Below are 27,177 nucleotides of genomic sequence, written 5' to 3'. Positions count from 1 at the left end.
CAAGTGTACTTTTTGTTTTATAATTTTTTTTCTGTTTTCTATTTTGTATGTATAGGACTTTATATGGTCCAAAAATCAAAACAAGATAAAAAGTTGTTCAAGGAATTCCTATTTTGTTTTTATCCTTCCAATCTGTACCCATCCTGCATAGTAAACATTTTCATTTCTGGTTTATCTCTCATGGGTTTATTACAAAAACTAGCAAACCCATACATATACACATATACTTAATATTCTTTCTTATGCGTAAGTTAGCATATTACATGTACTTTTTCTCACCTTGCTTTTTTATCCTGGCAATTATTTCATATCATTTTGTAAAGTCCCCCTCATTTCTTACTACAGCTGACTGGTACACCTTTGAGTGACATACCAAGGTTGTCCCTATGGATGGTTCAGTTACCCAGTATTTTGTTATTGGAAATAATGCCGTGGTGAATAACCTTGTACCCGTTTTGTCATATGTTTGAAGGTGTATGTTCAGAGTGAAATTCCATAAGTGGGGGTGCTTGGGTGGCTTGGTCAGTTGAGCGTCCGACTCTTGACTTTGGCTCAGGTCATGATCTCATGGTTTGTGAATTTGAGCCCTACATCAGACTCTGTGTTGAACAGTGCGGAACCTGCTTGGGATTCTGTCTTTCCTCTCTCTAGACTTTCTTAAAAAAAAAAACAAAACAACACAACAACAACAACAAAATGCTATAACTGACATTGCATGTATGAAAATATATAGATATGTAGGTAAATAGATACAAAAGTAAATAGATAACATAGTTTCCTTAACTAATAACAAATTTCCTTCCATTCAGGTTGTATGCCCTTTTGTACTCTCTCTACCAATGCATGAGAGGGACCCTTTCCCCATACCCTTCCATGTCTATAAGGTTTGAACTTCTGTGAAACTGGTCGGTAAGAAGTGTGTTATCAGTGTATTTGTCTTTAAGCTTTTTAAGTTTTAGAATAGTTTTAGATTAACAGAGAAGTTGTGAGGTAGTACGAGGAGTTCTCACATACTTCTCATCCAGTGCCTCCTACAGATAATCGGCTATGATAGTACAGTACAGTTGTCAAAATTCTCACTGTGGTTTTAACTTGTTTCCTCTTATTATAAGAACAGTTAAGCATGTTTTTAGATTTTTAATAGCCATTTCTATATCCTCTTCTGTGAACTGTCTTTTTATTTTGCTCATACTAAAAACTCAGTTTTGAGCCCATATTTCTTTTCAACTTTTAAGAATATACATATTATATTAGGGTGATTGACACTGGATCTGTAATTATATATTGTAAATGTTCAAAAAAATCTTTTTAATGTTTATTTTTGACGGAGAGAATGAGAGACAGAGCATGAGTTGGAGAGGGGCAGAGGGAGAGGGAGACACAGAATTCGAAATGGGCTCCAGGCTCCGAGCTGTCATCACAGAGCCCAACTCAGGGCTCAAACCCACATACCGTGAGATCATGACCTGAGCCGAAGTCGGACGCTTAACCGACTGAGCCACCCAGGTGCCCCAATATATCATAAATGTTTTATCCTAGCATCCATCTGTTTTTTGACTTTGCTTTGATATTGGGGGCCTTGGATCTTTAGCCGAAGGCTCAGCAAATAAAAATCATCATTGAGTAACTGAAAGACTGAATGAGTAAATGAAGTTCTAGATAGAAATGTTGAGTGGCTTAAAAATTAGGCATTCTCTGGAGAATCTGATGAGCACCAAAGCTAGAAAAGTGGAAATGGAAGGACAAACAAGTGACACTCTTTTGGTTTATAGGCCAGGTTGTCAGATGTAAGTAATTACAAGTGCCTGGTATCCTGAGGGGAAGGCTCTGCTTTTGAAGAGGGCACGTCTCATTCATCCTTGTTTCCTCTTTACCTCCTCAATCCTGTTTACTTTGTAAACAATTCTGTTTTGGGTATTTATCCTTTAGAGAATATAGGATAGAAAAAAAAACAAACCTGAATTCCTCCTTAAAAGTAGTCTAACTCTTAGAGCCATCTTGGTGCCAGATGTACAATTATTTTTCCCTAATGGATTTTTGCCATGTGTTTATGACACCAAATAGCTGACTTAAATGTGTGGAATTGGCTAAGAAATCCAGATGTTTAGAAATATAGTGCAACTTCGCTTATTACCATGTGACAATCTTATATGACTAGACTTTCTATGTCTTAATGTGTCCAATACAACATGCACAGTTATGTATAAGGCGACGGTATGGCTCACTTAATTGTAGGATCATGGTTTTTATAACTTAATTGTCTCTACAGAGTGTATACTTCATGCAAACACTTCATGCAAAGACGTTCACTTTGAGGTACACATTGGCCTTTCTGGCTCAGGGCTGAGTTTTTATTTTGTTTCTACCAGTTGTTATTTTAACTTAGTGTATGTTTTATGTTCTGTAAGCCTCATCTAAAATGAAGGTTTAAAGTTCCTTTAGTGTTATTGAGAATGATAAATGAGATAATGTATATAAACACTTTATATATATATATATATATATATATATATGTATAGTGCTTGATGTATATAAATTACAATTCCTAACACAAAGCATGCACTCAATAAATGTCACTAGTTGTGATTACTGTTCACTGCTTCCTATAATGCCTCTTAATTTTCTCTCATTACCATTGTCACCTACTATATTTTTGTGTACAAATTATTTTGTATGTATAATAATCATAATATTTTTGCATTTCAACCAACATAGACTTTTTTTAATTTTTAAAATAATATTGTAGAATAAGTAAGAAATTATTTTCTCTATTTTAGAATTGAGGAAGTAAAGGTTTATAGGAGTAAAGAGAATCCTTAAGACCATGTACTAATGAAGTGCTAAACTGGTGAAGCTGGGACATCTGATGTGAATTCTGCTTATGTCTTATTTTTAAAACTCTCTTATAAGCTCGTTGATGGGTGGAATATGAAAGATTTCTTTCTCAAGGGTCAAGAATAGAGAGGCACCTGGGTGGCTCATTCAGTTGAGCATCTGACTCTTGATTTTGGCTCAGGTCATGATCCCAGGGTGTCATGGAAATAAGCCCCATGTTGGTCTCCACATTTAGCCTGGAGCCCGCTTGAGATTCTGTCTCTCCCTCCCTCCGACCCTCTCCCCCACCCAGGCTGTTTCTCTCTCTCTCTAAAAAAAAAAAAAGGCAAGAACAGAACCTAAACTGACTTAAGTTAGACGAATTTGTTGGCTCATAAAACTGCCAAGTCTAGGGACAGGTCTTTAGGCATGGCTGTACCAAGTACTCAGACTAGGTGGGAATTTGTCTCACCCAGTTGGTTGTACTTTGCTTTCCATTCGCCTTGTCTTTAAGTTGGGAACTCCCCCGTGGGTCAGGATGGCCACCAGAAATACCAGCTTAATATCTTTTCCCCATGATTCCATGTCGTAACTTCTTGTTACTAATAGTTCTGTTAATTTCCTTGTGTTGGATATCATTAGATCAAATTGGACCGTGTGCCCACCTCTGAACTCATCCCTATGGTCAGAGTGATGGGAATATACTGGTTGATTAGGTCTGGGTACGGATACTCTGTGAAGTAGAGTTGCATCAGCCTTTTATAAACCACATTACCTGAGAGTGGAGTCAGGGTGATTTGCCAAGTCAAAATCAAAATCTTATTACCATGGATAAATAAACTGTGGTACATCCATACAATAGAGTGACACTCAGTAAGAAAAAGGAATAAATTACTGATACATGCAACAAATGGATAAATTCCATATGCTTTCCACTAAGTGGAAGAAGCCAGCACCAAAGGGTTATGATTTCACGTATATGATGTTTCTGGGCATAGCCAAATTTATAGGGACAGAAAACAAATTAAGGGCTGCCAGGAGCTGTAGAATAGGGTGAAGACTTGACTACAGCTGATGCATGAGGTAACTCTGGAGGGGGATGGAAATGCTTTATATGTTGATTGTGGTGTTGGCTATAGTAGTATACATGTTTGTTAAAATTCATAGAAGTTAAATTAAAAGGTGTAAATTTTACCATTATAAAATTAGACCTCCGTAAGTTTGGCTAAAAAAGCAAACAAAAACATCATAATTACTGAAAAGAGGAGGATACTGAGTAGGACCCCCAAATCCCCCAAGCATGTTGAAAGGGTTCAGGACAGTGTCTCCCCCCCCACCCCCTCACCAACCCAGAATGTGCCACTTTGCCACATGGATTATTTTGAGCTTGAGACCCTATAGGCTCTTGAGACCCTATAGGCTCAAGAGAAACTTTGTACTTCCCTTAACCACACAGAAGAATCTAAATTGGAGGACTTTCCCAGAATAAGGGTTATTAGCAGAGATACATTTTACCTGAGTGACCCATCTGTATGAGAGAGCAAACATCTAATTACCAAACATCTGTTCTTCTTATTGCCCTGTGAACTGTATCCCTTTCCTCTGAAATTCCAGACCCCTGTCCCTTTCTCCTTAGTTCAGAATGACATATAACCCTCATTTTTCCTGCCTTTGGAATTTCCATGTCTATGTGGATTTCCCATATGTATGCCTATTAAATTTGATTTTCTCCTGTTAATCTGTCTCATGTTGATTTGATTCTTAGTCCAGCTAAAAGGACCCTGAAGGAGACAGGAATTCCTCCCCCTTGTGAAGGGAGTGAGGCATTCTTGCTCCCCAACAATAACAACAACAGTAACAAAAAAGTGCTTACTACATATCTTAGCCTATGTAATAGGAACTAATTACTGCCTAGACAAGTGGTTCTCAGTCTGTTTTTCACCATGATACTTATTATTGTTGAGATGCCCATGAGGTTCCTTGAACCTATGATGGTTGTTGATAGTTTCTAGTACGCGTGCTATAACCCCACCACTTTCTCTCCCTCTCAAAGGAAAAAAAAATGTTATCTAGCTACAAGTGAATGAGAATCGTATTACTGTAGGGATAATCATTCAGAGATATCAAACGTTAGCAAAGAGTAATACTTGTTATTAGTTAACATGTTACTGGGTGCCTGGGTGGCTCAGTAGGTTATGTGTCCGATTCTTGATTTAGGCTCAGGTCATAATCTCAGTTTGTGAGATCAAGCCCTGCATCCAGTTCTGCACTGACAGTGTGGAGCTTGCTTGGAATTCTCTCTCTCACCCTCTCCCTTCCCCTCCCCTGTTCATGTCTCTCTCGCTCTCGCTCTCGCTCTCGCTCTCTCTCAAAATAAATAAGTAAACATTAAAAAAACACAACAACATGTTATTTGGGCACTGTATGTAGCATTATGATTAAGAACTTCTTGTCTCAATGACTGCATTCTTTACCCTTTACTAAACATATAGATTTGATGTATAATGACTGAGTTACTTAAAAAAAATTAAGTGCAAATGAATCCGTACTTACATATTATTCTGCAACATACTTCCTTCATTTAATATATCTTTTGCTCCTTTCCACATTTAGAGTCATTTTTGTTATTATTTGTGTAAAATGGCTATAGCTTCAACTTTGACTCGAATGGAACAGACAATGCACAAAGTAAGAGTGCCAAAATACTCAGTGATCAGGAAAACATATTTTAATTCAATATTTTTTTTAAAAAATCAAGCAAATGCAAATAAAAATCCTTGATGAACAAAAATAAATACTTAAGAAAATTGTTTTAAATGTTTATTTATTTATTTATTTATTTTGAAGGAAAGAGAGGGTATGAGCAAGGGAAGAGCAGAGAGAGAGGGAGACATAGAATCGGAAGCAGGCTCCAAGCTCTGAGCTGTCAGCACAGAGCCTAACACGGGGCTTGAACTCACAAACTGTGAGATCATGACCTAAGCCAAAGTTGGACGCCTAGCTGACTGAGCCACCCAGGCACCCCAAAAATAAATATTTTAAATAAAGACCATTCTAATGCCAACCCACATTGCAGTTGGAGGCCAAAGAAAAATGAAATTCATTAAATTAATGAAGTTAATTAATTTTAAACTATTTAAGATTATCAGTGGTTGATGAAAAAACATCAAACATGGTGATTTTGCCCATCAAAAACAAGATAAAGAAGTAAATATTGGAAATATTATTGACTTTGTATCTATTAAACCCAGAAAATTGAAATTATAATAAATTCTGGTTTTGTGATTTCATTATACAGTAAAACTTTGGTTTGTGAGCATAATTCATTCCAGAAACATGCTTGTAATCCAAAGCACTTGTGTATTAAGACAAATTTCCGGGGCGCCTGGGTGGCGCAGTCGGTTAAGCGTCCGACTTCAGCCAGGTCACGATCTCGCGGTCCGTGAGTTCGAGCCCCGCGTCGGGCTCTGGGCTGATGGCTCAGAGCCTGGAGCCTGTTTCCTATTCTGTGTCTCCCTCTCTCTCTGCCCCTCCCCCGTTCATGCTTTGTCTCCTTCTGTCCCAAAAATAAATAAACGTTGAAAAAAAAAAATTAAAAAAAAAAAAAAAAAAAAAAAAAAAAAAAAGACAAATTTCCTTGGAGGGGCATCTGGGTGGCTCAGTCAGTTAAGCATCTGACTTCAGCTTGGGTCATGATCTCAGGGTTCATGGGTTTGAGCCCCGTGTTGGTGTCTATGCTGACAGTTCAGAGCCTGGAGCCTGCTTCAGAATCTGTGTCTCTGTGTCTCCCTCTCTCTCTCTGCTCTCCCCTGCTCATGCTCTGTCTCTCAAAATAAATAAAACATTGAAAAAGAAATTTAAAAAGAAATAATGGAAAGTCAGATGATTCGTTCCATGACCCAGAAATATTCATATAAAAATGACTATAATACTGTAATAGAATACAAAATAATAAAATACAAAATATAAAGAAAAATACACAAATTAACCTGTACTTACCTTTGAAAACCTTTATGGCTGGTGTGAGTGAGACAAGAGAGAGAGGAAGGTTATTGTGTAGGATGAATTTTGCTATCACTGATGGATGTTGACTACAGTACATTCTTAATAAACTCTTGTCATATACTGTATTTAATGTAACTGGCAATAAGGCAGCAGAGGAAAGGGTCTATGTCTGCAGGCAGCCTGACCTAGAATGAAACAAAGCATTCCTAAGCTGACTCTTGTTTGGAAGAGCAATGGACTGTCATAGGTGCTTTGAAGTGACAAAAAATATACTAGTGTCAGTTATGGGCACCTTCCAACGTTCTGAAAAGTGACTGCTTTCTGCTCAACACCGTGGCCTGAGATCTAGCATCCGAGCATGGGAGATGATCACCCTCAATGCTTCCGAGACAGAGAGAGAGAGAGAGAGAGAGAGGAACCACTGGCTCAGCTGTGATCATGTGCCATTTGGTGTCATGTACTACTCAAATTGCAAGACGTTGCTCATTTATCAAGTTAAAAGGTGCCCCAGCATTCATCTTTGTTTAAAATTTCGATGTTTTGTTCGCTGTGAGTTTTTTGCGCTAATTTTGATTTTTAAAAATATTTCATTGAGGGTGCTGGGTGGCTCAAGAATTGGGTTAAGCGTCCAATTCTCGATTTCGGCTCAGGTCATGATCTCAGGGTTCATGGGTTCGAGCCTCGCATCGGGCTCCATGCTGGCAGTGCAGAGCCTGCTTGGGATTCTGTCTCTCCCCTCTCTCTCTGCCCCTCCTATGCATTCTTGAGCTCACTCTCTCTCAAAATAAATAAATAAACTTAAAAAAATTAAAAAATATATATACTACATTGAGTATTATTTTGATTAGTGAGGTCTTTTTTTTTTTTTTTTTTAGCAGTCTTTAAATTTTGCACCTGAGGCCAGTTGCTAACTTGCCTTCCCCTAATCCTGGTCCTGGTGCCAGCCCACCCTCTTGACCAAGCGGCAGATGGGCTTGAAGCAGGAGAAAAAATGAGAACAGTACAAGGTGTGGCAGAGGGTGATCTCTGTTGTGGTATGGCCTATTTATTCCCTTGGTCAGGAATCATGAAGTTGCCCCCACTTTTCCTTTGGATTGTCTTTTAGGTGTTCTGGCCTTGACTAGATTGTCAGCTAGGCAGAGCAGCTGAGGAGGGCTGAAGGGGGCAGAATAGGCCACCCCAAAATAGGCTTCTTTGGTTTAAGGATTATTCTGAGCTGATTATTTTTAAGAAACTGCAGACCTAGGAGAATCTCTGAAAACAATAGAAGTTACACCTTTGTAAGGGAAAATCTACATTTATAAAGGGTATTTACATTAGAAAGGAAGCCTACAGGAGAAAGAGTATTACTAGAGAGAACTTTTTCCCCTGAGAGACTTATCTGCTTGGCAGGGCTAAATTTGTTTACCCAACATCTCCACCTCTCACCTTCCAGTGAATTGCCTTCCCCCTTTGAAGCCTTAGACTACTATCCTTTTCCTTAGTACAGGATGGTGTATGAACCTCAATCCTCTGGCTGCCTTTTGAGTCTCATATCTTACTGGGACTCCTGTATGTGTGTGCAAAATTAAGTTTTTTCCCCTTCCATTCTCCTTTTATGATAGGGGGGTTTCAGACACGAACTCAGATGTTAAAGGGAAATTTTTTTTTTCCTCCAGATGAGTGGGGAATGATGCTTTGAGGCCTCCAGTGACCTTTGTCTAGAGTGGTATGTAGTAATTCCAGATTCTCCTCTTCTGCATCTGATTTGCTTTTTGGAGCTTCTCAGCTACTCCTGTTACCTACTTCCTCTTTCCCTCAACCCCTACCACCCTCTTTCTTTGACTATCATCTCATTCTCACTCCCAGGGGCCCCAGCTGGAATTTTAAAAATCCAAGAATTGTCAGATTTTAACATCTGACAGAGATGTATTCCTGAGAGAAAGAAGTCTAATTGTCACCAGTTGGGTTATGGTATCCTGGTGGTTAAGCCAGTCTTGCAAAGACAATGAGCTGAGTGACTGTTGAAATGTTTCCTACTTGGTGAAGGACCTCTGGTGTGCTGTTGGATGTGACTGGAGCTCTGTGAACCCTGGCCTTTGATTCCACTTTAGGAGCAAGTTTCCTGTATTCATTGGGCAGCCTTTATCATTATGAATCTTGCCTTTTTGCAAGACCAGTGGATTCTGTAAAGGTTTATTAATCATGATTTAATATATTCATATGAAAAAATGTAATAGCCAGAGAATAAAGCTTATGTAGGCATTGCAGGGGTCCCTTTGGGGGTTTACTCTATATTACTCATAGCAATGAAAAGTAAAAATGGCAAGTTATATTAGCTGAGTTCAAGATACAAAAGGCAATATTAATTTCACAGGAAGTGTAAAAGGATATGCAAATGTGATCAACTCCCAGGAAAACATTGCAATATACCACTCCAGGCTTTGAAATTATGCAGTTTAATAAACACTTGTTAAGAAGCTTCACACACCAAACACTGAATTTTAAAGCAAGTGCTTCTGATCACGTCATGTTTTTGTGGAACAGCATTATTATTTTCCTAAGCTTTTTGAACCTTAAGATTGGGTTTGATTGGATTTATTGGTAGCAATCACAGGTTCTTGGGAAAACACAGATGGTTCAAAACAGAAAAATTCCATGTTGTTGTCTTTCAATTAAAAGTGTAATTTAGACATGTGGGCCATTAGATTAGAATGTGAAGTAAAAATTTTAGCCAGTAATTGACAAGGAAGAATTATCATGGAGTTTTAATTAGTGACGTCTTGAAAGGAGATGCTTTCCTAAAAGTTTATTTCCGCACTTCCTTAGGTTGATGCTGCCTATATAGGAACCCTCCTGTTCATTTATAATCAATACCAAGCTTTGGCAGCTACCAAATGGAAAGGGCTGTTAAGAAATTGCATGAGATTTTAAGGTTTCAATACTGAGCTGTGCAAGCAGAGTAAAAAAGTCTTCATTTTTGAATGAAGTTGTTTCTCAGATGTTTCAGTAGATTGTTTAAAGCCTAGATAGAATTTTACAGTGATTTTAGACACACATCTGTAATGCTTTGTTCTAAATTTGTCTTGTGGTTTTATAGAGGTTTACAGTATTGTTTAGTCTTGTGTTATTAAAAAAATCAAGAGATAGAGAACAATGAATGATAACACTCAGTGTGGGTGGGTTGTGAGTAAAGGAAACAGTTATTTTCAAACAGTGCTGGTGGCAACTTGGTGTATGTATGAAAAATATTGTTTACTCTTTGACCCAACAGCTGCATGTCTAGATATTTACCTTAAATATTTGGACAAGTCACAAAGGTGTGCATCTTTAAGTAATATTATCATAGAGCTGTTTATGATATGAAAAAGAGAAACCCAAACATCCTAAGTGTGCAGTACTTGGTTAAATGCTTTCAGTCTTTTTAAAAATGTTTATTTATTTATTTTGAGAGAGAGCATGTGCACGAACAAGTGGTGGGGAGAGAGAGAGAGAGAGAGAGAGAATCCCAAGCATGCTCCACACTCAGCACAGCGCCCAATATGGGGCTTGATCCTACAACCATGAGATCATAACTTGAACTGAAATCAAGAATGGGATGCTTACCCAACTAAACTACCCAGGCACCCCAATGTTTTAAGTCTTTATAGAGTGGAATACCATGTAGCTTTTTCAAACATTGTTGTAGACAACTCAGTAACATGCAAACATTTTTTACAGTGAGTGAAAATGGAAATAGATTACAAACAGGAAATATAATTAGAAGGGTCTTAGTGAAAAGAGAAGTTTTTTTCCATAGATATGTATGAATATAGTAACCCATTCTCCCTGTTAAAAATTTTAAAAGTTTTATTTGCTTTTACTATCAATAGCTTTATTTTTCTAAACTAAACATGCATTACTTGATAATAACAATGATATGAGAAAGTACATACATCATTGAGAGACAATAAGTGATCATTGAGAGACAAGACAGGTGATCCTTGTTTTACAAAATATGTGACTATAAAACAGATTTGCCCCAGAAATTATTATTTGCTTGACAGAAGATTCATGTGGTTCTGACAAGTGAGCAGAATCTTCTTTGATAATTTGGATTTCATGCACAGCTCTCTGGTGAAGCTGGCCTAGTGAGGAAACCTGGGGTTAGGGAAAGTGAAAACTATGCTGTTGGAGATGAAGGTCCTATGGAAATAAAAAGCATGCATCTTTGACATTGCCCAGAGGTCAATAAACAAATATTTTATTCCTACACACATGCCCACTTAAATGTAACTATAAGGGGAATTTCTTTATAACCTGGGGGCAAAGAAAGGCTTTCTATATATAATTCAAAATCCAGATGCACTGAAACTTGAATGTATAAAATTAAAAATTAAAAACAATTTTTTTTTTATTTTGCCTGGCAAATAAATAAATAAAAGTCAAACCACAGCTGTCAAATTGGGAGAAGATATTGGCAAGATATATTTCGGATAAAGACCTAACATTCCTCATATATAAAGAGTTATAAATTAAGAAGAGAAGGGGGCCCAAAATCCAACAGGAAAGTTGCAGGAGATCTAGATAATTCACAGGAATTGATATGGAATCGTTCTTAAGCATAAGAAAGTATGTTCAACTCCACTCATAATAAGAGACACGCATGATTATTTGCACTTACAAAATACTGGAAACAGCCTAAATATCTGTGCAAAAGGAAAGTATTTGAATGAATCCTGATGGAGCCCATACAGAGATGTGCTATAATATAGAATGAGAAAGTTCCTTTTGCACTGGTATGGAGTGAGTCCCAGAGATATTATTAGTACAAAAAGCAAAATACAAAAGAGTAGATATAGCAGGCTACATTTTATATAAGAAAGAAGGAGAAATAAGAATGTCTGTCTGTCTGTCATCTATTGATCAATCCATCAATCATTTCTGTGAAAGGAATCACAGAAAGTTAAACTGGAAAGAATGAAATTAGTAACCTACTGAGTGGGAATGGGATTAGAGGAGTTAGGGTAAGGAGTGTTAGCACTTTTTTTTTATAGTTTTGACTTTGAAATCATGTTTTTATGTTTTATAAGCTTAAAAATAAAAATAAATTACAGTATTGAGATAGAAATTGAATAAAAACGGAGGTAAATGGCCCCAATTGTATATCAAATGGATGACATGATAGCACATTAGGAAAAAAAGTAGTAATTCAAATTATTTTCAGCATAGTCCCTTGACTGTATACCTTCCATCTAAAGACAAAAGAAATGGAAAGAAATCTTGAACTTTATACATTTGCTATTGATAGTAGTATTGATGGAATGATTCAGAAATTATTTTATCTGGTAGGATTGGATAAATACATCGATTTTGGAGGGGAGCCAGGATTTTTAGGACACTGAGCTGTTGGATTGAGACTAGAAGTGTTAATATAAATACATAATTATATATATTTTTAAAAATATATGATATATATATACTTAATATATAAAGCATATATATATTATTTATATATATTATCATATAAATTTTTTATTTATATAAAGAGACACCTAGATGGATCAGTTGATTAAATGTCTGACTTCCACTCAGGTCATGATATCATGGTTCATAAGTTCGAGCCCTGTGTTGGGCTCTGTGTTGACAGCTCAGAGCCTGGAGCCTGCTTTGGATTTTGTGTCTCTCTAGCTCTCTGCTCCTCCCCTGCTTGCATTCTGTCTCTTTCTCTCTCAAAAATAAATAAATATTTTAATAACCTGTTTCGATTCATATCAGTATATAAATAATTCCTCGTTCTGCCCTCTATTAAGGGCCCCCCCAGCAGCAGGGAGCATACTCTGTTCCTGCTCTTTGTTTCTAAACACCATTCCCCACTAAAAGGAACCAGTGCTTGTGAAGAAATAGCTGGTCCAGAGAAGGTAAAATACAAGAAAAGTCTGGAACATTTTGCTGTGCCAGCAAATAAAAAAAAACTGCTCAAAAAAAAAAAATGATGAGGACATGTCTGAATGACACAGGAGCCAGCTTGAAATGGGACACTTAAAAATCAAATGGTTCTGGGGCACCTGGATGGCTCAGTCGGTTAAGCATCCAACTTCAGGTCATGATCTCACAGTTCGTGAGTTTGAGCCCCACATCAGGCTTTGTGCTGAAAGCTTGGAGCCTGGAGCCTGCTTTGGATTCTTTGTCTCCCTCTCTATCTGCCCCTCCTCCTCTCTCTCTCTCTCTCTCTCTGTCTTTCAAAAATAAATAAACATAAAAAAATTTAAAAAAAGATGAAATGGTTCAGGTGTACTTAAAACAAAAATGAGTGAATTAAAAAAATAAGTCAATAAAGAAGGGAGAGAGAAAGAGAAGTTCTTTTTACAGTGGAATACCAGCTAATAGATGTGGAAGCAATAATGGAACTAGAATATCACTATTTTACAACTCCTGTCAGAATAATTCAGACTAGCATCATCAATAGGTACCAAAACCATTGAGTGCAAGTTTTTTTTGGGAATAATATATTGACACAGTTTCAAAATCTTTCTCCATGCTTTGCTTTTTCTCTGTATTTACACTGTAGGGCAAAGCCCACTTAGAGTCTTTGGCTGGGTCTGAAAATTAAACTGACAAAGACAGATTGACAAGAGAAAAGAACACAAATTTATTTAATGTAGGTTTTACATGACATGGGAGTCTTTATAAGGAAATGAAGTCCTGAAGAAACAGATCTGATTATTTGTATACTTGGCTTGATGAAGAACAAGCAGTCATTTAGAAATAGTGTATGTCAGAGGGTATGAGGTAAGGGTAACTGGGCAGGGGGAAAACTGGGAAACAGTAAGAATTCTTCTTGGTGTCCCTTGTCTTCAGAGACAGGGATGCTTTTTTCCTCCAGGTATAAGTGATGACGTTTTGGGGTGATGGTGGGGTTGTCTAGAGCAGATGGCCAAGAAAGAATTCTTGATTATGTCTTTGGTGCCAGAGGTGATTTTTATTAAAGCACCAGGATGGGACCCATGGTCAGGAAGAGCTTCACTGGTGTCCTGACGGGTAACTCATTATATACCCACAGGTTGGGAGGGGGTCAGGGATAGAGTGTATCTCTAAGGAATTTTGGAAGCAAGGTTTCCAGAACCTGAGGGGCTAGCAGTTGCTAGGGAAACACCATTTATCACCATTTAATAAAACCTTAGTCATGAGACCCTTTAGGTGTATATCAGTGGATCATAAGCTTGGAGCATGATTGCCAGCGTATATCTTAGAGCAATTGAGATAAAGGAAGTAGTCTTACAGGATCCTCGAGGTTGGGATGTTAAGCTAAAGGTTCTCTTTTGTCCCTAGCAAAGTGTCATCCTTGAGGCAGCTGAGCTCCTAGAGAGAGGTCACTCTGCCAGTGTCAAGGACTTGTCAAGGGGCTGTAGGCAGTAAGGGAATTCAGTTTTTCATTTGCCTTAGTTTCCCACATCACCATGGCAAGCACTTAAACCCCTTTCCTTTGTTCTTAAGTAGCCAGTAGTGTCCAAGGAATATCATACATAATCCACCTGGGGGGAGGGAGGAATGCCAGTCTGTATTTTGCTCTCAGCTTGCCTCATGCTCCCTCATCATAAGGAGGGCATCTCTCACATGAGGTTTTTATGATCTATTTCAGAGAAGAATACACACACACAGATACAGGGAGTAACCTGGCACATACCACCTCATCCAAGGATCAAAGTTAATATCCCTGGCAATGGGAAAAACTTCCATCTGTTTCTTTCCAATAGAATGCAGTAAGAAGGACATAAAGTCACTTCAGTAGTATGCCTCTCAAAAATGTATAATGTGAATCTTGAGAAGGAAAGCTGTCAAAGGCAAATAGAAAGGGCCAGCCAGATTTCCGAGGCCACATACTCCCTTTGCATGCTTTTGGCTTCTGAAGTTTTGCTTGCCTCTTTCATCAGCCAGCAGCCAGGAACTAGAAGCCTCACTATAATAGTCCCGCCCAACCCGGAATCACATATGTATAAAAGATCAGTAAAACCTGAGCTGGATGCTCAGCCTTTTTAGGTGACTCCACTGGGCCATCACCGATATGAAATCAACAGTCTTTTCTGATTTCCCAAGAAATTGGGAAATTGTCCTTTGTCTCTCCCTGTGTGCCGAGTATTTGCTGTAACAGTCTAATCCCAAGTAAACAATGAGACTGGCATAAATATACTACAAAACACAGGTCTGACTTCTTCAAAACTGTTAATGCCAGGAGTGGAAAAGAAAATATGAGGAACTATTCCAGATTCAAGAAGATAAAAGACACATGATAATTAAAAACAGTGTGATCCTGGAATGAGGAAAAAGAACAGGACATTCTTGGGATTGAAGAAATGTAAATATGGACCATATTTAAGATAGTACTCTTTAGTGTTAAAGCCCCTGAATTTGATGATAGCACTGTGTTTATGTGAGAGACAGCTCTTATTCTTAGAAGACTTTGATATCGCACCTGTTTTCCTCTACCCTCCTAGGTTCAGCACCTGGAGCTCACAGCCAAAGGACAAAAAGCAGAGTAATAAGAGAGCAGTTTTAATTACCTTTGTATGAGTGTACTGGTACTGGAGTTCACAAAGAAGAACGTGGCTCTAAGAGATGGCCAGATGATTGTAATTTACATAGCATTTTAGGCTAAAGGGGGTGGGGCCTTCTAGGCAAAGATGTGGGGGCAAATTGTGGAATGTGGGGAAGGAAATGTATGGCAAATAAAAGTTATCTTGTTCTGCAGAGAAGATACCTAACTCTTAGGTAATAAGAGAGTTATTTCCTGGAGTAGCTCTCTTCCTGATAAGAAAGAAAGCTTTACAAATGGAAATTTCCTTCATAAAGGGAACTTTCCTTAACAAAAGAGGAAAATGACACTTTATTGTCATACAGATCAAGGGATGTATAGAGCTTTTTCCTAGTCTGCTTGTTCTCAATTGCCTTTAGCTCAAAATAACCCTTTGGCCAAAGTGGAGTGCCACATACACCATTTTGGAGTGGTATTCTAAGACCATATTCTAGAACCTTTCAACACTCACTCTCAAGTGGTTTAGCAAATAAACTTTTTTTTGTTGTTTTCATTTGAGGGAGAGAGAGATTACATGAGAGGAGGGACATGAGATGAGAGGGAGATGAGAGAGTGAAAGAGATAAAATAAATAGGGAAAAACAGTAGCAATTAGTAATCTAGGGAATGGTATATGGAAGTTCATTATATAATTCTTATGTTTTCTACAGTTTGAATATTTTTTTCAAAATGAAAACTTTAAAAAGTCTAAAAGCTCCAATGCCTTTAGTCTCAGACATTTCTGCCAGGCCATAGAACTTTGCGTAGCAGGGATCCTAACTTCCCAGATGCGGTGACTGTATTTCCTCTCCTATCCATGATAACTCAAAAAGTGCTCATTTCATTCTCTTTAACCTTCTCATCCAAATGACTTTCAGAGTTATTGCTACATCTCCCATTATCTCTGGACTAACAAAATTGTTTCACCCAATCCTGTGCAGTTGGGTCCTAGTGATTACCAAGAGAGAGCATTCTCATATTCCTGGGTGCCTGGGTGGCTCAGTCAGTTAAACATCTGACTCTTGATTTCAGCTCAGGTCATGATCTCGTAGTTCCTGAGATGGAGCCCCACATCAGCCTGTGCACTGACAGCAAGGAGCCTTCTTGGGATTCTCTCTTGACCCTCTCTGTCTGTCTGTCTCTCTCTCAAAATAAATAAATAAACTTTAAAAAATTTTTAAAAAGGATTTCTCATATTCCTCCCCTCCTGTAGATACCATAAGAGTCTGTGTCCTTCAGGCAGAATTGAGTACCTTGAATTTAGAATGAATGGGGTTTCTGCTGAAATAGCCCTGTATACAGTTTTGGCACAGTAGGGAGAAGGTAGCTGATAATGTCTATCTGAAATAAAATGATTTGGAACTAATATATATTAATGTGTCATAGTATCTAACTAAACATTTTCTTAACTGGTTAATTACAGAGAGGTTAAGAAGTGATCTTACCCTTTGTCCTATTGAGTTTCAGATGCCAAATAAAGCAAATCAAACAAAACCACTCCTCTAAAAAGCATGCTAGGTGTTTAATGAAGTTGGTGAGGATGAATTGGGAAGTTGTCAGAACGTAAGTGTTGATTTAGGGGTCACCCAGCATTCAGAAAATTTGGTGTTGGTATTCTGACAACGATGAAGCTTTCCCATTATTCTAGAATAGGACTGACTAGCAATATATGAATTGTATACTTCCCTGCTTGTATTTCTACTTGATTTTGATTTCTTCTGCTAACTCCTATATGGCTTCTTGATTTCTCTCTTTTGGTTTTTACTAGTCTAGCACTTTGGATGAGATCCTTGACCTCAGTTTGGTTGGAAGATACCTGCCCAGTATGGCTTCCCATATGGGCATGCCTTTATGCCAAATAGGGAAGGGTCAGCCCTGGAGCTTGTGCAGGTGCAGTGGTGGTCATTAGACATGAAGGATGGCTTTGAGAAAGGTAGCAGCCTGGCTTAGTACAAGTTATTCTCGCTGCCAAACAACAACAACAACGATGACGATGACAATGGTGACAAAAACAATGCAAATATTGTTTAAATTTATGGCAAATCTGTCTTATAAAGGAAACTATCAGGAAAAAGTATGGTGTTTTTTGGCATTCACAGAATGAGTAATCAGCAAATATTGACTACATAAATAAGTATAACTAAATTTAATAAATATATTTTTCTACATTTAAAAGGAGTATGTTCCCATTGTGGAAAATCTGGATAACAGAGACTTCTCTAAGGACAAAAATAGATATTACCCATAACCCCACCTGTGTGGTTAAATCTGTGTGGACAGTGTTATAGTTTATCCATGCATGGATATTTTAACTTAGTTGTGTTTTCATAGTTGTGTGTCTTTTTATTTAACCTGATATTATCAGCATTTCCCCCATGTTACTGCAACATCTTTACAACCATAATTTTAATGACTGTGTGTGATTTTCCCATATAGGGGAATTTATTTATTTAAAAAATTTTTTTTTAATGTTTTTATTTATTTTTGAGACAGAGAGAGACAGAGAATGAGCAGGGGAGGGGCAAAGAGAGAGGGAGACACAGAATCAGAAGCAGGCTCCAGGCTCTGAGCTGTCAGCACCAAGCCTGACGCAGGGCTTGAACTCACAAACTGTGAGATCATGACCTGAGCTGAAGTCAGACACTTTACCAACTGAGCCACCCAAGTGCCCCCCATATAGGGGAATTTAATCATCCCTTTATTGTGGGGTACTTAGGTTCTTTTTGACACTTTCATGCTTTAAATGATGTTGCTATCAATATTTATGAATTTACGTGTTTGAGATGAACAAATATTTATTTATAATTCCCTTTCTCCTCTTCCCAAGAGGAAGGATAGCTTCTTCTTGCATCTGGCCTAAGGAGGTGAGCAGAGTTACAGGAGGAGATGCAGATTTGAGACCAGAGAAAGGCTACTGTAATCAGTATTACAAAAGACAAAGGAATTCCCCATTTGGAAAACTCCAGGAGTGGAGAACAGCCCTTAGAGGTGGCTGAGAAAGAGCAGGGAGAGATAGAAGTGAGGAAGAAAGAAGTGTGGCTGTCAGTATTGGCAGCTGAGAGCATTTACAGCAAACTAGGGCATCTTGGGTGGGCGGGGGTCGTGGGCTTGATGTTATTAATGATATTATTAATGATATTATTAATGATATCGACTATTGACATTATTTTGCAAAAGAGAATCTGTAAACATCAAATCTTAGAATGTAAAAATGAAATGACATAGCTTCATTAAAACTTTATTAGAGTATTTTTTCCCCTCGTTACTCTGTGGACTATTAATGATTTGGCCACACTCTGGCAAATGTTCCCAGTCTGTGGACTGACATTTGGGGGCCATAAGACCAAATGATCGGAAAGGCCCATTGAGTTAAGTTGAAGAAGTCTTGTTTTAGTGAAGTGCTGTCTTCTAATCTTAGAGCCATGTTTGGCTTAATGAATAATGTTGAGCCATATGTCCCATAAATAACTGTTTTCTTTTTTTTTTTTTAATGTTTATTCATTTTTGAGAAAGAAAGAGAGAGACAGAGAGGGAGAGAGAGAATGAGTGGGGAGGGGCAGAAAGAGAGGGGAGCAGAGGACCCAAAGTGGGCTCTGAGCTGACAGCAGTGAACCTCATGTGGGGCTCAAACTCATGAACTGCGAGATCATGACCTGAGCCCAAGTCAGATGATCAACTGACTGAGCCACCCAGGTGCTCCCAATTGACTGTTTTCTTATGGCCAAGTTAACTTTATGAAGATCAAGTATACTATTGTTTGTAGAAGCTCTGTTGTCTAAATACCTTGGCACTTTTTGATATATGGCTCAGAATAGGGGTGTAATAAATTGCATAGTTCTAGAAAATAAATGGCATACCATCAGTGCATAGTTTGTGCAGCAGCCCATCTTTTTGCAGTTTCTGAGAATGATTGCAAGAGACAGAAAATACAACTCAAAATGGACTAAATGAAAAAGGTGTTTTATTGGCATATATACTGAAAAAATACAGGCACAAGATTTCTAGAATTGCTGGTTCCAGAAGATCAAATGATCTATCCATTGTTTGTTCTAAAGCCATATCTCACCCTAGTGGCATGAGCGTTTCCAGTGATACACATCCATTCTGGACTTCCAGTGTAGCAATCCCAACAGCAGGAAGTAAGAGTTTCACATTTCTGATAGTTCAAGTGAAAATTCAAAGTTTCGATCTTATTGGCACTGTCCCAAGGTAATTGACCACATCTAGCGTATGTAGCTATCCCTGAAACTGTGGGTGAATCAATTCCTCTTAAGCAACATGGACTAAGAATATGGGTGGAATGTTTTCCCAAGGGAAAGTTGCATTGCTAATAAAAGAAGATGGGAGGGTGTGAATGATGGGTAGGCAGAAAAACAGAGACCTACTATAAAGTAGAAGTAGCCAGCTAAGCCAGTAAATACAGCCAGTAGATTCCCTGGCATATCTGGGAAGGCCATTTTCTACTGATTGCCACAACATCATTGTCTAGTGGCAGGCGATATCTTTGGCATCAATTAAATCCTAATATCACTGAGCATAAATTAAAAGGCTGTAATGGGATCTTGGACCTATTGATGAGTGCTCAGGACAGAAGCTCATGCCATTGATGTGTGGAGTCAAATATCTCTACCCACTGGGGATGTCATCATTTAAATGGCCCTATTGATTTTAGATTTTGGCAGGCCTTCTTTGACCTGGAAGGCTCCAAATTGCCTGAGGGGCCTAAGACATAACTCCATGTTATGTAGTCCTGAATTGGACCTAAACTAACTTAATCATCTGTCCTAGGGCAGTCTGTCCTAGATAGGGTCTCTGGGAAAACTAGAGCAGTAAATTTTATGTTTCATGTTTATCGATGAATTCATTTGGAAAAGCTGCTTCTAGGCATTCCACACATTCTAATCATGTAAGAAGGACTACTTGTTTGGAAATGTTTAATTATTGTACCAACAAGTTTATTTTTTTTTAATTTTTTCAGCTTTATTGAACTATAATTGACAAAGTTGTAATATATTTAAAGTGTACGATGTGATTATTTGATATATGTACATATTGTGAAAGGATTCCCGCCATTGAGTTAATTAACTCAACTGTCACCTCACATATTTATCTCTTTACTTTATCTTTTTTGGTGAGAACACTTAAATTCTACCCTCTTAGCAAGTTTCAATTACACAATACAGTGTTATCAGCTATAGTCACATGTTCTACATTGGATCCTCAGACAATAAACGTCTTATAACTGAAAGTTTATACTCTTTTACCAGCCTCTCCTTATTACACTTCCCCCCCTCCCGACACACACACCTCCTGCCAGTGTCCCCTGGCAACTACCATTTTACTGTCTGTTTATGAGAGTTTGACTGTTTTTTTAGATTCCGCATGTATTACCATGCAGTATTTGTTTATGTCTGGCTTATTTCACTTGGCTGAATGCTCTCCCAAGTTCATCCATGTTGTCACAAATGGCAGGATTTCCTTTTTTTTAAAGGCTAAATAATCCTTCTTTTTAAAGGCTCACTAATATATTAAGGCTAAATGATAGTATTACGTTTTCTTTATTCATTCATTCATTCACATTTAGCTATTGCAATAGACATTTGCTACAGTGATACAGTACAGGGAATGCAGGTACTTCTTCAAGATAATGATTTAATGATTTCACTTCCTTTGGACATACTGAGAAGTGGGATTCCTGGATCATATGTTCCTTCTATTTCTAATTTCTTGAGGAACCTCCACCCTGTTGTCCTTTGTTCCTATACCATTTCACATTCTCATCGTTGGTGCATCAAGGGCTCGCTTTTCTCCACATCTTTGCCAGGATTTATTATCTTTTATCTTTTTGATCATAGACATCCCAACAGTTATGAAGTGACATCTCATTGTGGTTGTGTTGAATTTCCCTGATGATTAATGATGTTGTATACCTTTTCGTGTACTTATTGGTCATCTGTATGTCTTTCTTAGAAAAATGTCTACTCAGGTTGTTTGCCTTTTTAAAAATTGGGTTATTTGTGTTTTTGCTATTGAGTTGTATGACTTTCCTGTAGTTTTGGATATTAACCTCTTATCACATATGTGGCTTACAAAAACTTCTCCAGGGCTATAGTTTGCCTTTTCATTCTTTTGATGGTTTCCTTGTTGCACAGAAACTTTTTAGCTTGATATAGTCCCAATTGTTTATTTTTGCTTTTGTTGCCAAAATCATTGCCAAAACCAGTGTTAAGGAGCTTACCTACTGTTTCAGAGTTATACCTACTGTTTCAGATCTTATGTCAAGTCTTTAGTCCATTTTGAGTAGATTTTTGCATATATAATATAAAGTACAAGCCTAGGCTCATTCTTTTGCATGTATCTGAGTTTCTCCAACACCTTTTACTGAAGAGATTATCTTTTCCCCATTGTATATTTTTGACTCCTTTGTCAAAAATTAATTTACCATATAAGTTTGGGCTTATTTTTGAGCTCTCTATTCTGTTCCAGTGCTCTGTATATCTCTTTTCATGCCAGTACCATACTGTTTTGATTACTGTAGCTTTATAGTGTAGTTTGAAACCAGGAATTTTGATTTTTCCAGCTTTGTTCCTTTCTCAAGATTGCTTTGTTTTTTTGGGGTATTTGTGGTTCCATATGAATTATAGCATTGCTTTTTTTTCTATTTGTATGAAAAATGTCATTGGGATTTTGAAAGGGGATTACACTGAATCTGTAGGTTGGTAGTGGGACTTTTTAATTGTGATAATTTTCCCATTTGTAAATGTGGAATATCTTTCCATTTATTTATGTCTTCTTTAATTTCTTTTATCAATGTTTTATAATTTTCAGAGTCCAGGTCTTACACCTTTTGATTAAATTTATTCCTAAGTATTTTATTCTTTTTGATGTTATTGTAAATGGATTATTTTTCAAATAAAGAGAAAGCATTTCTTCTTGCTTTCTGATTTGGATGCCTTTTATTTCTTTTTCTTGCCCATTTATTCTGGCTAAGTACTTCCAATACTTGTCTCGGATTCTTTCAGCCTTTCGCTATTACATATGATGTTAGCTGTGGGATTGTCATATATGGCCTTTATTATGGTGAGGTATAGTTTTCTATATCCAAATTCTTGAGAGTTTTTATTATAAAAGGATGTTGAATTTTTTCATATGCTTTTTCTTCATCTATTGAGATAATCATGAGTTTTATCCTTCATTTTGTTAATGTGCTGAATTACATTGATTGATTTGTATGTATTGAAACATCCTTGTGTCCTAAGATAAATCCCACTTGATCACTGTGAGTGATCCTTAATGTACTATTGAATTTGGTTTGCTAATATTTTGCGAGGATTCCTGCATCTAAGTTCATCAGGGATATTAGCCTGTACTTTCTTTTCTCTTGTGTCCTTATCTGGTTTTGATACCAGGGTTAATGCTGGTCTCATAAAATGAGTTTGGAAGTGTTTCCTCCTCTTCTATTTATTGGAAGACTTTGAGAAAGATTGATATTAATTCTTTCAACATTTGGTAGAATTCACCAGTGAAGCCATCTGGTCTGGATTATTTTTATTATTATTATTATTATTTTTATTTTTATTGAGAAGCTTGTAATACTTATTCAGTCTTCTTACTAGCTACTGGTCTGTTCAGATTTTTTATTGCTTCATGACTCAGTCTTGGTACGTTGTATGTTTTTAGGAATTTATCCATTTCTTCTAGGTTATCTAATTATTCATTGTAGTTTGTTTCAATCCTTGGTATATCTGTGTTAACAGTTGTAATGTCTTCCCTTTCATTTCTGTTATTTATGTAAGTCTTCTTTTTTGTTTTTGTCCAGCTTAAAGGCTTATCAATTTTATCTTCAAAATACCAGTTATTGCTCTTTCATATTGTCTCTTTAGTCTCTATTTCATTGATTTCCACTTTTATCTTTGTTATTTCCTTTTTTTTTTTTTTTGCAAACTTTGGGCTTAGTTTGTTCTTTTTTTTTAAACCAGTTTTGCTTGTTTATGTGAGTTTTTTAAATGTAGGCATTTATCGTTATAAACTTCCCTCTTAAAACTGCTTTTGCTGTTTTGGTATCTTGTGTTTCCATTTCCATTTAAGTCGATTTTATTTACTTATGTATTTGAAGTTTATTATTTATTTTGAGAGAGAGAGGGAGAGAGAGAGAAAGAGAGAGAGAGAGAGAGAGAGAGAGAGAGAGAACAGACATCAGGGAGGGGCAGAGAGAGAATCCCAAGCAGGCTCTGCCCTGACAGTGGGGCTTGAACTCATGAACCTTGAGATCAAGAGTTGGACGCTCAACTGACTGAGCCATTCAGGTGCCTCTGTCTCGATATTTTTTTATTTCCCTTTTGATTTTTTTCATTGACCCATTGGTCACTCAGGACCATGTTGTTTATTCTCCACATATTGTGAATTTTCTATTTTCTTGCAGTTGATTTTTAGTTTCATACCATTTTGGTTAGAAAAGATGTTTGATATGATTTCAAAATTCTTAACTTTATGAAGACTTGTTTTGTGGCCTAAAATATGATCTATCTTGGAGAGTGTTCCATGTATGCTTGAGAAGAATGTACATTCTGCTGCTCTTGGATGGATGGAATATACTATATATGTTTGTTAGATACATCTGGCCCTATGTGTGGTTTAAGTCCAGTGTTTCCTTCTTTTGTTTTTCTGTCTGAATAGTTGTAAGTGGGATACTGAAAGTGTCTACTATTATTATGTTGCTATCTGTGTCTCTCTTCAGATCTGTTAATATTTGCTTTGTATATTTACTTTCTCCATTGTTGAGTGTATAAATATTTACAATTATTATATTCTCTTGATAAACTGACCCATTTTCCTTATATAACCTTCTTTGTCCTTGTTATAGTCTTGACATAATGTCTGTTTTGTCTGATATAAATATTAGTACCTTCGCTTTCTTCTTATTTCTAATTGCATAGGATACCTTTTTCCATTCCTTCATTTTCAGTCTATAAAAATCCTTAAAGCTAAAGTGAGACTCTCATAGGCAGCAGACAGTTGGATCTTGTTTTTTAACCATTTTTCCCTCTGTATTTTCTGTTAAATAAATGTCTTTTGATAGAAAAAATTATTCCATTTACACTTAAAAGTAATTATTGATGGTTATGGATTTACACTGCCATATTGTTCATTGTTTTCTTACTGTTCTGTAGTTCCTTTGTTCCTTTCTCTCTTGCTCTATTCCTTTGTGAGTTGATGATTTTGTGTATGGGTATGCTTTGATTTCTTTCTCTTTATCTACTGAGTATTGATTCTAGGTTTTTGCTTTGTGGTTATCATGAGATTTATGTAAAATATATTTATAATATTGTATTTTAAGTTGATAACAACTTATCTTCAAATGCACACAGAAGCTTTCCCTTTTTACAGTCTTCCCACAGTTTTTTGTTTGTTTGTTTTTGGTATCACAATTTACATCTTTTTATATTATGCCATCCATTAACAAGTTTTTGTAGTTATAGTTATTTTCAATACTTTTGCTTTTCACCTTTATTCTGGATTTATAAGTGATTTACCCACCACCATGACAATATTAGAGTATTCTGAACTTTACCATAGATTTACCTTTACTAGTGAGTTTATAGTTCCATATATTTTATATAATTAATTTGCATCCTTTTGTTTCAGCTTGAAGAACTCCCTTCAGCATTTCTTGTAAGGCTGATCTAGTGGTGATGATGGTGATGAACTTCTTTAACTTCTGTTTGTCTAGAAAACTCTTTATCTCATCTTTAGTTCTGAAAGACAACTTTGTAGGGTAAAGTATTCTTGGTTGGTGGGGATTTCTTTTTTTTTAAAGCACTTCGAATATAACATCCCACTCCCTCTTGCCTGAAGCGTTTCTACTAAAAAATCCACTTGTAGTCTTATGGATATTTTTAATATAACAAATTACTATTCTGTTGCTCATTTTAAGATTGTCTCTTTATCTCTAACCTTTGTCACTTTAATTCTAATGTGTTTTGCTGTGGATCTCTTCAGATTCATCATTCTTGGAAATTCTTTGTCTTCCTTGATCTGGATATCTGTTTCTTTCCACAGGTTAGCGATGTTGTCAGCCATTTTTATTTGAATAAGCTTTCTGTCCCTTTCTTTCTCTCTTCTCCTTCTGAGACCTCTATCATCTTACAATGTGCATACTGATCTGCTTGATGATGTCCTAAGATATCTTCACTCTTTTTTATTCTTTGTCTTTTGCTTCTCTGATTGGATGAATTCCACTGTCTTTTATTAAAGTTCACTTATCCTTCTTGTGCTTGATCTATTCTACTGTTTAACCCTTGTATTGAATTTTTCAGTTCTATTATTGTATTCTTTGGTTTTATGATTTCTGTTGGGTGCTTTTTTATCTTTTTAATTTTTTTAAGTGTATTTATTTATCTTGAGAGAGAGAGAAAGAGTGAGGGAGAGACAGAGAGAGGGGGAGAGAAAGAGAGCCCCAATGTGGGCCCCAAAGAGAGCCTGCGATGTGGGGCTTGAACTCACAAACTGTGAGATCATGACCTGAGCTGAAGAGGGATGCTTAACCAACTGAGCCACCCAGGCGCCCCTGTTTGGTGATTTTAAAATATTTTCTGTCTTCGTGTTGAGGAATTTTTACTCTGTACATGCATTGCTCTCCTGATCTTGGAGAACATCTTTATGACTATTATTTTGAACTCTCTGTTGGGTAAATCGCTTATCTCCATTTCATTAAAATCAGTTTCTTGAGATTTATCCTGTTCTTTTATTTGGAACATATTCCCCTATTTCTTTATTTTCCTTGACTCTGTGTTGCTTTCTGCATTAGATAAAACAGGTACCTCTTCCAGTTTTGACAGGCAGGTCTTGTGTAGGAGATGAACCTTGTCAATCAATCCAGGCCAAGTTTCTCATTGCCACTCAATCCTTTGTATTTGTTCAAGCTACTGTCTTTGTTCTTTGTGGCTGTGAGTACTTGAGAATATGCCATGAGCCTTCAGAGTCCCAAAGGGGAGGATGGCCATCAGTGCCTAGAGGCAGGCTGATTAGAAACCAAACCCTCAGGCAGAAGCTGGGAAAGTATGCAGTTAAACGCTTTCCAGAGAGAACCTGGGAGATAGGTATTTTTGTGTGCTTCCTGTTTATCAAGCCAAGGTATATAGCTATGGAGTAAGGGTGTTACTGCCCCTGTTTTAAGACTGCTTCTTAAATTGCTATAGTCTTGTGGAACTTAAGAGTACAAGCCCTTTGGCTATCAAAGCTAAGTGATCTGGATGCCTGTCCCTCAGATGGCAGCTACAAAAGTTTTCAACACCAGATTTGTGTACAAACTCCCTCCCGAGAGATTCTGGCAACCTTGTGTTATCATTGGAGTAAATGGGAGGAAGAAGGTGGATGAAGTGGTGATTGGCCACGTCCCCTGGGTTTTGTGAAGGTTTGCAGTTAGTTCCTAGATGCATACATCTAAACTTGCTAAGTTATAGAATGAATTTTTAGATTATATTTTGGTCATTATTTCAGTTATTAGCTGCTTTTAACAAACTACCCTGGACCCTGTGGCCTAAAGCAATGATGATTCATTATTTTTCAAGGTTCTATGACTCAGGAATTGGAGTGTGACTTAGCTGGCCAGTTGTCTACTCCATTGTGAATAGGCTGGATCGTTCACTGGGTTGCATTCAGCTTGCAAATTTCCTGGCCAGGATGGTCAAAGAAAGATTTACTCTGGTATGTGGTATGTGGATGCTGTCCACGTTACCTCAATCTCACCACAAAGTGTTTTTATCGTTTGGTAGTCTAGTGTGAGCTTCTTTACATCACAGCGGCTGACTTCTCCAGAAAGCTCCAAAG

At 37.2% G+C, this 27,177-nt stretch overlaps 1 protein-coding gene across 6 annotated transcripts in view; it reads left to right on the top strand.

Moving 5' to 3' along the window:
• Nucleotides 1–27,177, top strand: part of FHIT (fragile histidine triad diadenosine triphosphatase) — a 1,426,527-nt gene that overhangs the window by 297,606 nt on the left and 1,101,744 nt on the right. For 2 of the 6 annotated variants that reach the window (XM_047850994.1, XM_047850992.1), the window contains exon 4: nt 8,478–8,527. The exons of the other annotated variants lie outside the window; for them this stretch is intronic. The gene's annotated coding sequence lies outside the window, so the exon portion shown is untranslated. The remainder of the gene's footprint in view (nt 1–8,477; nt 8,528–27,177) is intronic. 6 annotated transcript variants of the gene reach the window in all.

This window comes from Prionailurus viverrinus, chromosome A2, assembly GCF_022837055.1.
Source record: "Prionailurus viverrinus isolate Anna chromosome A2, UM_Priviv_1.0, whole genome shotgun sequence".
NCBI classification, from domain to species: domain Eukaryota; kingdom Metazoa; phylum Chordata; class Mammalia; order Carnivora; family Felidae; genus Prionailurus; species Prionailurus viverrinus.
The sequence above is the reverse complement of the archived record's forward strand: the minus strand, read 5'-3'. Positions and strand labels throughout refer to the sequence as shown.